This window comes from Bufo bufo, chromosome 6 (assembly GCF_905171765.1).
Source record: "Bufo bufo chromosome 6, aBufBuf1.1, whole genome shotgun sequence".
In the NCBI taxonomy this organism is placed as follows: Eukaryota; Metazoa; Chordata; class Amphibia; order Anura; family Bufonidae; genus Bufo; species Bufo bufo.
In genome coordinates, this window is record NC_053394.1 from 412,425,914 (window position 1) to 412,440,416 (window position 14,503).

Below are 14,503 nucleotides of genomic sequence, written 5' to 3' on the forward strand. Positions count from 1 at the left end.
AGTTAATTAAAAATAATTAAAATAAATTAACTAAAGTGTATACAATAATATATTAGGTACTCGGGTGTCGGGTTTTCCTTGATCAACTTTGTCCCCTGATGAGCCTGACAACAACCAGGCGAAACGCGTAGGGACTTTTTTGAACATTCTTATTTTTCTATATTTTGTTTATATAATTTTTGATACTCACTTGGATATTCACCTTCACTTATTTTGGGTACTTACATTGTTCTAATTGTTATTTTTTTCTGTACCTTAGTATAGGTCGTCATTCTAGGTAGTTTATCCTCCCCTACCAGGGTCGCATTAGGGCCACCAGGAGGTACGAGAAACGGGATCGCCCTTATCAGGGCGGCTATTCCGTATTTAGGTAGGGTATCATACATCAGGGCTAGAACTAGGGACAATTATCCCAATAGGTCCCTACTAACCTATTCCAATCCTACCATTTAACCTCAGTGTTAATTCACTACCAGACCTAGATTCGTATCTTTCTATATTCTTTTTTCTTTTTTGTATTTATTAAAGGGTGTAACTACTTTTATATGATAAAAATAAAGGTTATATTTTAGAATGGTGGCAGTTCTGTGAAATTGCTCAGAGAGTTAGACAGAATTATAAAGATATGGGATTCAGTCTAAATGAACCTGTGCACCTGAGACTTCTGGCCCGATCATTTGTAGATGGCCTTAGGCCAGACCTAAACAAAGCTCTTGTTACCTGTCGCCCAGAATGGAAATCATTAACATTAGAAATCTTAGAACAAATTGCAAAAGGGCTAGAGAGCAATACCAAGAAAACCCGCACAGCAGTTATGGCTGTCATGACAGAAGAGGAGAGAGAGGAAAGGCCCCCACCCCGTGTCTGTTATGGGTGCGGCAAGCCAGGACACATAAAGAGGAACTGCCGCTCCAGACATCTGTGGCCAGCAGCCCAGAGTCAAAGAGGAACTCCTCCTCCATGGCCAGCTCCACCCCACTAGGATGTTGGCAAACCAGTGTTGCTGGGAGGGGACACTTCGTATATGGCAGTCTCTGCCCCTCCTGCTGGCCCCGCCCCTCGAATCACCCTCGATGTGGCAGGGAAGGAACTCTCATTCCTTGTAGACACTGGTGCAGCCCGCAGTGTGTTATGCGAGACCGCCATACTCCCTTCTTGGCTCACAGATATCCATTTACCCTGTTCTGGTTTAGAAGGGGTCACCCAACACAACCCTGTTACTAAGCCTCTCTTGATCACTCCCTCCACTAAGTCCCGAGGCCAATCCCCACAGTTGCATCTACCCACTGGAGTAATGTCACAATTTGTTGTAAGCCAGACATGCCCTTTTAATTTACTAGGTTCAGATTTCCTTCAGAAAGTCCGGGCTAACATTCAATTCAAAGAAAATGGTACAGTTGACCTAGGTACCGCACTGTGTCCTGAAGAAACCTGCCTCATGATGGCATTAGTAGCTCAGCCCCCTGAATTACCCGAACAAGGGGATACGTTGCAAAGCATTTTGCACCTTATCCCTGACACCCTTTGGACAAAGGGTCCCCAGGACGTTGGGCGTCTCAAGGTCCAGCCAGTCACTGTAACCTTGAAGGATCCCAACTTGCTACCATACAAAGCCCAATACCCTCTTTCCATTTCCCAGAGAGATGCTATCACTCTCCAGATACAGGCTCTTCTCGCAAATGGGGCTATCAAAATTACCACTTCACCGTGTAACACACCTTTATATCCAGTCAAAAAGAAAAGGGAAAAAGGACAGCCTCCGGTATATCGCATGGTCCAAGACCTACGAGCAATCAATGAAGCTACGGTCTTTGAAACCCCCATTGTTCCAAATCCCCACACCTTGCTTGCTAGCATTCCTCCTACAGCCACTTTCTTCACAGTCATTGATCTGGCAAATGCCTTCTTCTCTGTCCCATTGCATGTTGACTCTCAATTTCTTTTTGCTTTTACCCATGATGGAAAACAATACACCTGGACAGTTTTGCCTCAAGGAGCTCAGAATAGTCCTTCCTGCTTTAGCAAGGCAATGGCTTTCATCTTACACCCATGGCAGGCAGCACACCCTGAGGTGGAACTCTTACAATATGTGGATGATTTACTTCTTTGTGCTGACTCACACCCCGTCTGCCTGGACTCATCTACCTCACTTCTCCAATTCCTGGCAGATGCTGGGTGCAAAGTCTCACGTTCCAAATTACAGTTATGTCTTCCAAAAGTTGTTTTCCTAGGCCACTGCATCTCACAAGGCAGTAAGCACCTTACGGATGCCAGAAAGAAAGCAGTCTCAGACATCCCACTGCCGGATACCCCTCACCAACTGCAGACCTTTCTGGGTCTAATTTCATACTGTAGGCCGTGGATCCCTGATGCATCCGTTCTGATGCAGCCACTGTATGACTGCATACCCCGTGTTGTTACTGTTCCTTTCCAAATGACTGCAGAGGCCATAGAAGCATTCGAATCTCTCAAACAAGCCATTATTACTGCCCCAGCTCTTGGCATTCCTAACTATAAACTTCCCTTCCGCCTTTATGTCATGGAACGCCAGGGTCATGCAACAGGAGTTCTCACCCAAAGCCATGGAGGTCGTAATAGACCTCTAGGTTACTTTTCAAAACGTCTAGACCCTGTAGCCAGAGCCACCCCTTCCTGTGTCAGGGCCGTTCATGCTGCTAGTTCCCTTTTGAATGCCACCGCTGACATTATCCTAGGACACCCCCTCACCATCATGGCTCCTCATGACATCTCGGCTATCCTTCAACAGACACAACCTAAACACCTCACTGCACAAAGCCACCTCAGGCTTCAGTGTAGTCTGCTTCTGCCAGACAATGTCACCATTCAGAGATGCAACATCCTCAACCCAGCTGCACTCCTTCCTCTCCCAAGGGGGGAGTATACTGCAGAAAGAGATTCTGTGGATTTTATTGATTTACAAGCAGAAGAGGATCTCCAGGAAGAGGAATTATGGACAGCTACTGCCTCACTTAATGAGGAACCAGATCATGACTGCATTACAATGATGGAAGCTGAAGTGGGAACAGCACCATCAATACAAGATACTCCTTTGCAAAACCCACAGTGGACACTGTTTGTGGATGGGTCAAGGTATGCTGATGACAAAGGGAAATTCCATACGGGCATGGCAGTCACTAGTGAGTACCAAGTGCTGTGTGCAAGACAATTGCGCCCAGACCAGTCAGCACAAGAGGCTGAACTCATTGCCCTTACTGAGGCCTGCCTCATAGCAAAAGACTCCACTGCCAACATCTACACAGACTCCAGATATGCCTTTGGAGTAGTTCATGATTTTGGAGTAATATGGAAGGCCAGAGATTACATTACAGCCGCAGGAACTCCAATTAAACATGCTTTGGCAGTGGAGGCTTTAATGTCTGCAGTACTCCTGCCCACCAAAGTGGCAGTAATCAAAGTAAAGGCGCATACCCGTGCTGACACACCAGAAGCCAAAGGAAATGCCTTGGCTGACCAAGCAGCTAAACAGGCAGCAATGAAAGAGGAAGGAGCACAGCCAGATAAAATCATGCTGGCACAAGAGGATCTCAAACAACAAGAAGTATCATGGGATCTACTGAAACAGATGCAGAAGCAAGCCACTCGCTCAGAAAAAGAAACCTGGATAAAAGAGTCAGCCCTTGAAGAAGAATCCGGACTTTGGACACAAGGGAAGAAAGTGTGCTTGCCTAGAGCGCTCTATCCTGTAATTGCCTCTGTGGCCCATGGACCCACTCACCAATCTAAGACAATAATGAAGGAGCTCATTGATAAAATATGGGTAGCCCCAGGTATTACCCCTGTCCTGGTGAAATATGTCCAGTCATGTCTAATCTGTGCCCAATGCAATCCCGGTAGGACTGAGCCCACGCCCAAAAGATGTCTCCCAAAAGCCTTATACCCCTTCCAGAGGATCCAGATTGATCATATCCAGATGCCAATGTGCCAAGGGTTTCAATACGTGTTAGTAGTGGTAGACATGTTCTCTGGGTGGCCAGAAGCCTACCCCGTCAGAAACCAGACAGCAATAACTACTGCTAAAAAATTGATGCAGGAAACTGTCTGTAGGTACGGGGTACCTGAGGTCATTGAGAGTGATCAGGGCCCAGCATTCACTGCTAACCTAACCCAAGAGGTCTGGAAGATGATAGGGTCACATCTGGCATTTCACACTCCCTACAGACCCCAAAGTAGTGGAAAGGTCGAAAGACTGAACGGGGTATTAAAGTCAAAAATGCTGAAAATGACTAGGGAAACGGGGCTCAACTGGGTTCAGTGTTTACCAATAGCACTCTTTGCAGTCAGGCACACTCCCAAACCTCCTCACAAGCTGACTCCACATGAGATATTGTTTGGGTCAGGACCTCGGATGGGACTGTACTTCCCACAACAATTGCAAATGCATTATGAATCTGTTGCAAAATATGTGATAGCTTTGAGCAAACAGTTGTCTAACATCCATGCACAAGTCTCTTCTTCCATTCCAGATCCTAACTCCCTAGAGGGCAGTCACACTCTGAAACCAGGAGAGTGGGTAGTGGTCAAGAAACACGTCAGAAGTACTTTAGAACCACGCTTTGAGGGGCCCTACCAAGTGCTACTGACCACTCCGACTTCTGTAAAGCTCGAAGGAAGACCCACCTGGATCCACGCTTCCCACTGCAAAAGGATAAGGAACCCGCCAGATCCAGAGCTAATAAAATGATTTTCTTCTGTCTGTTAGCATTGTTAACACTCACCAGTGCATACACACCTCTCCCACAGGATGACGGGTGGGACAATAAGTTTGTCAAACATCATCAGGTGTTGTATGAGAGCCTGAAGGAAGGTGAATCTGACACCACCTCCTCACTAAAAGATTGTTGGATATGTACACATGGCCCAGTAAATGCTAGGGCTATGCCTTATTTAGCTGTACCCCTAACCCTCCTAGAATTGAAAGCTTTGGCAGGATCAGCTATCTTCCTTTCTAGCATAAAGGAGGTAACGCCTAAAGATAACAACAGGAAAGCCTCCCTAATGGTGGTAGCATGGGATGGGTCCCCCTGGCTAATGATAAACAGAACTGGACCCTCAGCTGAGTATAGCAATATGCCCTGGAATGACTACATGTGGAGCAATGTATCCTGCTTTCCAAATTGGACCCACTGTCACTGTCTACAGGTCCAGACCCAAGGTATGGTTTTTAGTTCCCATAACAAATCAGGCTGTAACGATTCCAACCCGGACAGTCCAGTACAGTGCATTGGCATATATGCTGGAGCAAGTGGTGATTTAGCGTGCGCCCGCCGCAGTATAGGTGACCTAATAACAGGGATAAAGAGTAACACCACAGAGGGTCAGAAAGAGGGTCAAAAACTAGCAGAAGGTGTCGTATTAGCCTACTTAATCACTCGTTTGTTCAATACCACAGTGGTCTCTGTTCCAGAAAACATATACATAGTATGTGGACACAGGGCATATAAATGGCTTCCACCGGATTTCAATGGTTTATGTACAATTGCCAGACTCACGCCAGCCACTTTCCTACTGCCCCATGAAAACCTGAATGTTAATGTTATCCCCAAACACACCTTGTATAAAAGAGCTGCAGACAACATTCCCAGACCAAATGGTAAACCTCATCTTGTGGAAATGAGTGGTGCCAACAAATTCTTCAGTACCCTGTTTATTTATCCTATGATTATGCAAACTTATGACAAACTAGTCATGGCTACTGATTACTTAGATGACCAGATTTGGGAGATAATGAAACTACTGAACACATCTAATATTGTCCAGAATCAGCTTATAATAGTTACTAACCAACACACTCTAGTATTAGACTATTTGACTGCGAAGGATGGAGGTATGTGCCAGATAGTAGGCACCGCATGCTGCCATTACATCGATCCACAAGGTAATCTACAAGTAAAAGCAGGCTTGGAAAAGATGAGTGAGATACGTGATAAATGGTTAGAGGCCCATAGAGCAGATAAATCAACATGGTGGTCTGACACCTTTTCATTCCTTAATCCCAGTAACTGGTTCAAGGGAATTGGTGGATGGCTGATGGGAATACTTCAGGGGATATTGCAGATAGCCCTCATATTGTTTGTAAGCTACCTACTGATCAAAATTGTTGTGTCTTGCATTAACCGCATCACCCGGAAGAAGAAAACCGCTGAAGAACCCATACTGCTCCTCTATGAACAAATGGCTAGCACAGCAGTAGATGATATGGAAAAGATTCCTCCATTTCCAACACCTCCGCCTTCTCCAGCTGATGTACCTCCTCCACCCAAGACTGAAGATCCAAGATATGAGAATTAGGGACAGATGAATCCCAGGGTATTATCAGAAGTCCGCTTAACCGGGAGCTTATCCACAAGGGATAAGTTGTCGCCACTGTCGGTGAAGAGGATACGAATGATATTCACTATGGATTCGCTAGGTTTAGGGAAAGTCTACAATCAAGTCTACAAGGGGGGACTGTTGTGGAATCATATATTCAGTGTATACTTGCTTGTATAATGACTAAAAGTTTGCTTAACAAAATGGCCCCTGATGAAACTGCCAACACCCACACTAATCCCTTACTAAACACTTTATGATATTGCTGACTTTTGCTATTGTCTTGTGATATGTGATACGTGACAACTGGTCAAATAATGTGACAATGAGATCAACCAGCAGAGTCATAAAGTTCCCCTTATTACCCTATATAAACCCATGTATCGCTAATAATAAACGGAACATCTAGCATTGACTTCTCTGTGACAGTCTGTGTATGATTTCTCTCGGCGTACGTATGCCTACCATTTGATATCGATTCGGAGCAGTACATCAACCTAGCCTGACTATTGGATCAGAACCAGAATCAGAACAAGGGTTTTTTGTTTTTACCAAGGGCAACTGAAATATTGTAGGCAGTGTTTTTCTTATGGCCATTTGCAAGAAGAGTGTCCTGTGAAGGGGGAAATTTGCAGGAATTGTGGTAAGGCAGGGCATAATGTGAAAGAGTGTATGGAAAAGAAATGTTGTGATGTGTGTGGAAGTGGTGACCATCTGGCCAGAAAATGCAGTTATTTTAACACCAGACAGGCACGAGCCACTATAGTGGAGGATAAAAGAGGTGGGCAAAAGCAGAAGGGTGGAACATATGCTGATATGGTGAAAGGTGGAACAAGTGTGATTGTTGAAAATACTGAGAGTGCTGGTGGCAATGGTGTGGAGGACAAAATGGAGGATGGTGCTCATGAAAGTTTGGAGGGAAAAGTCGTTTTGGAGGGAAATTCAAAAAAAGGGGCGGGGAAAGGGGCTGCTGGGAAAAAGAAAAAGGAGAAGAGGCCTTCTGAGGTCGCTACTGAGGCGGATGATGTGCTGGGGAGCGTGTCTAGCAGTGAGGCAAGTGAGGTTGATGAATGTCCGGATCATGTGACTGGTGAGGGAGAAGAAATGGAGTGTCAGGGTGAAGAGTATGACTCTGAAGCTTCCATAACCCCAGGTCAGCATGTTAACAGTGAGGCGGAGTTGGAAATTGATGAAGATCTTCCTACTTCTGATGTAAAAAGGTGCAAAAGAGGTGAGGATGGTGCTTGGTCCGGGAGCCAGGGTGACCCTGTCTTCTTTGGCCCCAGACAGAGTGACAGGGATTCTGACCCAGGATCGCCTGATTGTGGTTTAGGTGTTGAGAGAAGAGTGCTGAGTCAGAATTTCTCAAATTAATTGTTATGGCTGTATACATTCTGAATTTACTCATCATGAGTTTGATTGTTGCTACAATGAATGTGCGGGGAATTGGGTCAAGTTGTAGGAGGGCCGCTGTCTTTGATTATCTGGCAACAGTGAAGGCTGACATAATATGTGTCCAGGAATGTGCAATCAGATCAGCACCACATGAATCAGAGTGGACTTATGGGAAATCTTATTGGTCACCTTGTACGGATAACAAAAATGAAGGAGTTGGCATATTATTGAAAAATAGAAATATTAATGTTATAGATTTTAAAATAGTGGTACCAGGTCGTTGTATTCTTTTCAGTTTTGAGTTCTTAGGACAGCGTTTTAGAGTTTTTAGTGTTTATGCACCTGCGGGAAAAAGGGAACGTGTGTCTTTTTTAGGAACTCTTAAACTTTTTATGCCTGGCAGAGATTTTACCATTATTTTAGGTGATTTTAACTGTATAAGGAGTATACAGGACAGGCAAAGTACTTCTGATGTTAAGACTGATGTGACCTCTACCCTATTAAATGAAATGATACAGGACTTGCATTTTAAGGATGCTGGACTGATGGTCAATATGGATGAGAAATTTACTTATATGGCGGATAGTGGTCGATCCAAGTCCAGAATTGATTATGTTTTATATTCGGAAGGGTTGGAAGTGACCAAGTGTGACCATGTGATGAACAGTATATCCGATCACAAAATTGTTTTTGCTGAGATATGCATGAAGAATTTAGTGGATTTCGGTAGAGGTTACTGGAAATTGAATATAGGTCTGTTGCAGGATGCTGAAGTCAAAGATGCTTTTAGAGAAGTGTTTTTATTGTGTGTCCGGCAACAGGGAGGTTTTAAGTGTATTTTAGAGTGGTGGGACTGGGCCAAGATAAGGTTTGCTTCTTTTTTTAGGGATATTTGTGTTAAAAGAGCGCAAGAGAAAAGGAAAAAGGAGGAAAATTTAATTTCTAGATTAGAAGCATTGTATAAATTAAGGAATTGCGGTTGGGAGGTAGAAAAAGAGATTAATGAGATAAAAGAAGAAAGGAAAAAAGAATTGTTGTAGAAAGGGAGGAATATTGTGCATAGATCTAAAGTAAAATACATAGAAGAGGACGAGAAATGTTCAAGATATTTTTTTAAAAAGAGTTTTAAGCCTAAAGGTGTTTTTAAATCCGTCTTAACTCCTGATGGTGAAGTGACTGGTGAAGAAATGGTTGAGAATATATGCGGATTTTATGAGACACTTTTTAAAAATGAAAGTCAGGCTTCAGATCTAGAAATTAAGGAGTACTGTAATGTTTTATCCGACAACATCCCAAGGGAGGAAAAAGATGTTTTAATTGGAGATATAAGTGAGGAAGAGGTCAAAAATACTATACAGAGAATGGCGAAAGGGAAGACCCCCGGAAGTGACGGCCTCCCTGCAGAATTTTATTGTTTTTACTGGGATGTGATTGGAGAAGAGCTGAGTCAGATTGTGCGTTTTGTTTTTAATACTGGTGTTTTTTCTACCTCCATGAGAAAAGGTATAGTCACGCTAATACACAAAAAAGGTAATGAGAAGGAGATCAAGAATTGGCGCCCGATAACACTGTTAAACTGTGACTATAAAATAATCACTAAAATTATTGCAAAGAGACTTGGTGAGGTAATAGGTTGTATGGTTGGCGAATATCAAGTATGTGCAGTCCCTGGAAGAAAGATCTCTGATAATCTGGTTTTATTACGAGATATTATTTATTATGCTGGTTTTAATAATGTTCCTTTATTTATTGAAACCATAGATCTAGAAAAGGCATTTGATAAGGTATCTCATAAATTTTTGTTTAGTATACTGGAGAAAATGGGGATCCCTGAAAAAATTCTTAATGTAATCAGAGGTATGTACAAAAATGTTTTTAGTCATGTTTTAATAAATGGGAGGGTGTGTCCGGCAGTGGAGGTCAAGTCAGGTGTTAGACAGGGCTGCCCTAACTCCCCAATTCTTTTTATTTGCGTGATGGAACCTCTATTATTATCTATTCAGAAAGACAAGTGCGTGGAGGGGTGTTTTATACCTGGGGGTTCCGGACAAAGAATAAAATCTTTCGGTTACATGGATGACGCCGTATTCGCGTGTCAATCCCAAGCGGACTTAAATAGAATAAATCTGCATTTGAGGATTTTCTGCAGTATTGCAGGAATGAGTATCAACTGGGGCAAATGTCAACTCGCAAATTATGGAAAACAAGTGGAAGTTAAAGTACCTGGGATTCCCAAAAGTGAAGAAGTGGAGGTTTTGGGGGTCATTTTTGAAAAAAGTAACAAAGGTAAAAAGAGCTATGAGGAACTTGATAAGAAAATTGAAAAGAAGATTAATTTTTGGAAACTAAGACTTTTATCTTTGAAAGGGAAGATTTTAATAATTAAATCTGTTATTTTACCCCTGATTTTATACACCTCTATTATTCTACCACCTGAAAAACTCTGGATAAGAAGAACAACGAGGAGACTTTTTATATTCTTTTGGGGATCCAAGATGGAGAAGATTAGAAGAACGGTGGTAATGACAAGGACAGAGCTTGGTGGGTACGACTTCCCTAATCTAGAGTTTTTTTTAAGAATGCATTATTTTTTAGTAATTTTTAAAATTTTAAAGTGCAATAACAGATCTGCGGCCATGTGTAGGTATTTAGCAGGATGGATCTTCATTAAGTGGAGCTGGTGTGAAAAGGAACTGGGCAGACCAATGGCGTTGGTGATCCCAAAATTTTACATAGTGCTCAGAACCTTTTATGATCAGTACGGTTTAAGCTCCCTAAGTAAAACTGAGAAAAATGAAATTATTAAAGTTGGGAGGAAAAACGAGCTTCAATGTGATGTTCCATTCTGCAATACTGCACAGGCTGCGAAAATTTGGAAACTTCTTAATATCACAGGCCTATCAAATAAACAAAAAGATGTTACGTGGCTCTGTTTCCATGGGTGCCTCCCAACCAGATATTTCATGAGTTCTAGGGGCGTAAGAGTGACAGAAAGATGCCCTAGAGAAGGTTGTGGAGGCACAGAAGACCTTCATCACTTGTTTTGGGATTGTTTTTACGCTAAAGGAGTTTTTAGTGTTTTAAAAGGTCTTTTTATTGCACTTACTGGATGGAAGGATTTTAGTTATGAAAAGGTTTTTATTGGTCAAGATTTTAGGATTTTATCTAATTCACGTGTTACAGTACATGGCTGTTATTTTCCGTTCTTAAAGAAGTTTTGTGGGACTGCAGAAATCTTGTAGTTTTTAAAAATGTTATCTTATCTCCAAAAGAGGCGCCAAAAGTGTTTTTATCCAGGGTTTTTATGATATTTTTACTGGATAAGAAAAGGATTGGAGAAAGAGAAGCGGAAAAAGTATGGAAGGTAACACTTTGGAAAAACTATGTGAGTAAACCATGACCTTATATTTTGATTAGTGTTTTCAGTAGAGTTCCTGTGATGTACATGAGACATTATTAAGACTGAGCCACTTAGGTGTGGATTGAGTGGAATTTTAATGTCTGTTTACTGAGGAATAAAAAAAAAAAAAAAAATCTGTTCTTATCAGTTTAATATCTATCTGGGGACCATATATTAAATGGATTTTTCGAACAGGGAGATGGAAAAAGAGCTTGCTCTGTCCACTCCACGCATTGACCTGGTATTGCAGTACCTCCAGGACCGGTGCACCCCTTCTAATCCAGTATGAAAAACAGAATGAAATTGATTTCAAACATCCTTCCTTCCAGCAAGCAAGTGGAAAGTTGTGTTGTGTGTGTCCTGCCTCCTTCAGCTTCTCCTCTGTCTGCCCAGTCAGTGCAGTGTTGCTTTTTGCATATAATACCTGCATCTAGTCTGTCAATCTCCTAATTGCATCAGCTGTTGGTTGTTTCCAGCACCAAGCAACCCAGTCAGCCAGTGTCGTCACACCCTGGATCCAATTAAGACTGATGATTGGTTAATTGGCTTATCGCCTGAATGAATTGTTTGGACCTCCTCCACGTTTGATTTGGGCCTGTTGTGCACACCTCGGAGGGTTGCTGAGTCGTCTCTGGCAGGCAATTGACCCTTTTTGTATCAAGTTGTCTGGATGTAACCATTTAGCTTTTGCAGTGCTTCAATAAAAGAGTAAAGTTTGCCTGTGTCTCCCTCTTGTGGATCTTTTGAACTGGATTACTTGGAGGCTATAAAGTAGCCCAGCACTTCCTATGCAGCTGGAGTTACCTTGTCTGGGCAATGGACGGAACACTGCGCGTGTCACAAGAGCCTTGTCAGGTCAAGAGGTCAAAGAGGTCAAGAAAGGTCAGGTATTGGATGACATCACAAGGGCCCTGATGGAACACTCAACAATAGGGCCATGACATCACAATCAACAATGCTGTATTTTTTTTTTTTTTTTTTCACAACTTCTCCATTCACTCCTGTTTTTCATTTTTACTACTGCTTGGCGTGCTTTGGCAAGCAGTAGAAAAGGCGTGTCCAACGGCGGTGGGCGGAGCTATGCAAATGGCGAACACGAAGAGCAGCATTCTGGTGATTTCTGAGCGTAGGACCCACGTTTTTTCTTGTTTTGTGAGCGAGCAAGAAGCCTCCCGGACTGTGGCTATGGCTGGGGCCTGTAGGGCAGTTGCTTTGAGAAGTGCTCAGCATTGGCGATAAGCGGCCCCGTTGTCGAGGCCGAGCGGGTATCGCTTCTCGGCCTTTTGGCAAGATCTTTCTTGCCAGAAGGAAGTCCAGTACCATGCCCTTGGCCTTGCAGCATTGCCTCTTGTAGGCTTAAGCTGCCTGCTGCTTTCGGGGGTAGGTGGGTGGCTTCTTTGAGATAGCGATCATGGGAGTGCGGATTCGGCATGCCAGGACCGGGGAACCCCGGGTCAAAAACGGATATGGAATTGCGGTGGATGAGGACAAGAGGAACATCTTTACTTTGGAACACATCGTCCAGGAAGTTCTTTTCAAGACCCTACACGTTAGACGGGAAGACATCTTTTGCCTGCAAGATCCTAGGCGGGGTATGTACACACTGGTAATGGCTTCACCCGGTGCAAGTCATAACCTCCTTATGTTTCTAAAATCTAATGAAAAGAACCCAGCAATGGATGGCTTAACTTTTATTTTACTATATAATGACGATGTACAGTTGGTGGTCTTGATGTATAATCCTTATGTAAGGAAAGAGAACATTGAGCTTTTCCTGCAAAATTATTGCTCTTATATCAAGTTCTCGCATCAAATTAAAAATTCACAGGGTATTTGGACTGGGAAATTAAAGTTCTTTGTCCGTTTTCTTGAAGACCTGAGTAGAGAGGGTGGGTTACGATACCCCCCTCAGAATTTTGCCATAGGAAGAGACGCAGGAGTTCTTTTCTTCCCCGGTATTCCTTCCTTTTGTCGCAGGTGTAGGGTCTATGGCCACACGGTGGACAATTGTGATGAGTCTGCCCTGAGATGTAACCGATGTGGTCAAAATGGACATCTGGCTGAATCATGCACAAACCCACTTGTTTGCAATGTGTGTGGCCAGGGAGGACATGTTTTTCGAAACTGTCCTTTAAGGGCTGGTAAAAAGACATATACTGAGGTTGTAAGAGGTGATGTGGCAGGGCCTTCTGACGTTGGGGCTGAGCACCCTGAACTACAATCAGGAATTAATGCGGAGGAAGAGCAGGAAAATGAAGGAGGTGGTATGGACATTTCCCCAGTGGAGGATGAAATCTGTCAACTCCCTGACGCTCAGACTGGGCTACAGGCAGATGGTGAGGAGGAAGGAGTGGAGGGGATCGTACCTTCCAGGCCTTCAATTATTGAGCACACTGGGTCTGAAGTCTCCCAGGACATACCGGCTGGACAAGGCGACTTTTCTAACGCCCCGACAAGGCCATCTGAGGAGGAAGGAGGTACGACTCCAAAAAGGCAAAGGTTGTTGACCCCAGGAGGGTATGATGAGGCAAGCCCAATCAGGGAAGGTACGTATCCTACGTCCCAAAGTCCAAATACTAAAGTTTTTTTAGAAGAGCACAGAACTGGAGCTTTGGTCTCAGACTACCAACACCTAGACGAACTAGGATGAGGAAAATATGGGGATGTGAAAATTATGTTTGGAAAAAAATCCAAGTATGGATGCCAAAACTGCATGTAATGTCATATCCCTAAATGTCCGTGTCTTCAAATCAAGACCTAAAAGGGTTGCGGTTTTGGACTTCCTCAGAAGTCAAGGGGCAGATATAATTGCCTTGCAGGAATGCGGTATATCAGACTCGTCCGCAGAAAAAGATTGGCCAGATGGTGCTTTCATCTGGTCGGGGTCCACTGTAAACAAAAATGATGGTGTAGGGATTTTGTTATGCAGTAAGGAGTTTAGCTTTGATAGTTACACAGTAGTAGAGGGGGGCAGGTGTGTGATTGCGATTGTTAAATTCAGGAATTGTAAAGTGAGGATTGTGAATGTGTACAACTCTGTGAGAAAGGAGGAAAGATTGGAATTATTGGAAAAATTGAATGTTTTTTTGCCTGGGAAAATGGATACAATATTGCTTGGTGACTTTAATTGTGTGATTGAGGGGAGTAAGAAAGACACATCCGGTGATCATGTGTGCAAGTTAATAAATGATTTTTCTTTTATAGATGTAGGTATAAGTATGTGCAATCCACCAATGTCAACCTATAAGTTAGATAGGGGTAGTATCACTTCACGCATTGATTTTGTTTTTTTAAGTAAGGGGTTAAAATGCAAAAATTTTGTGCAAAAAGATACTTGCTTTTCAGACCACATGCTGT

The 14,503-nt window shown here is 43.1% G+C and overlaps 1 pseudogene; it reads left to right on the forward strand.

Moving 5' to 3' along the window:
* Positions 1 to 11,243: 11,243 nt before the first annotated feature.
* Positions 11,244 to 11,421, forward strand: LOC121006514 (annotated as a pseudogene).
* Positions 11,422 to 14,503: the final 3,082 nt, after the last annotated feature.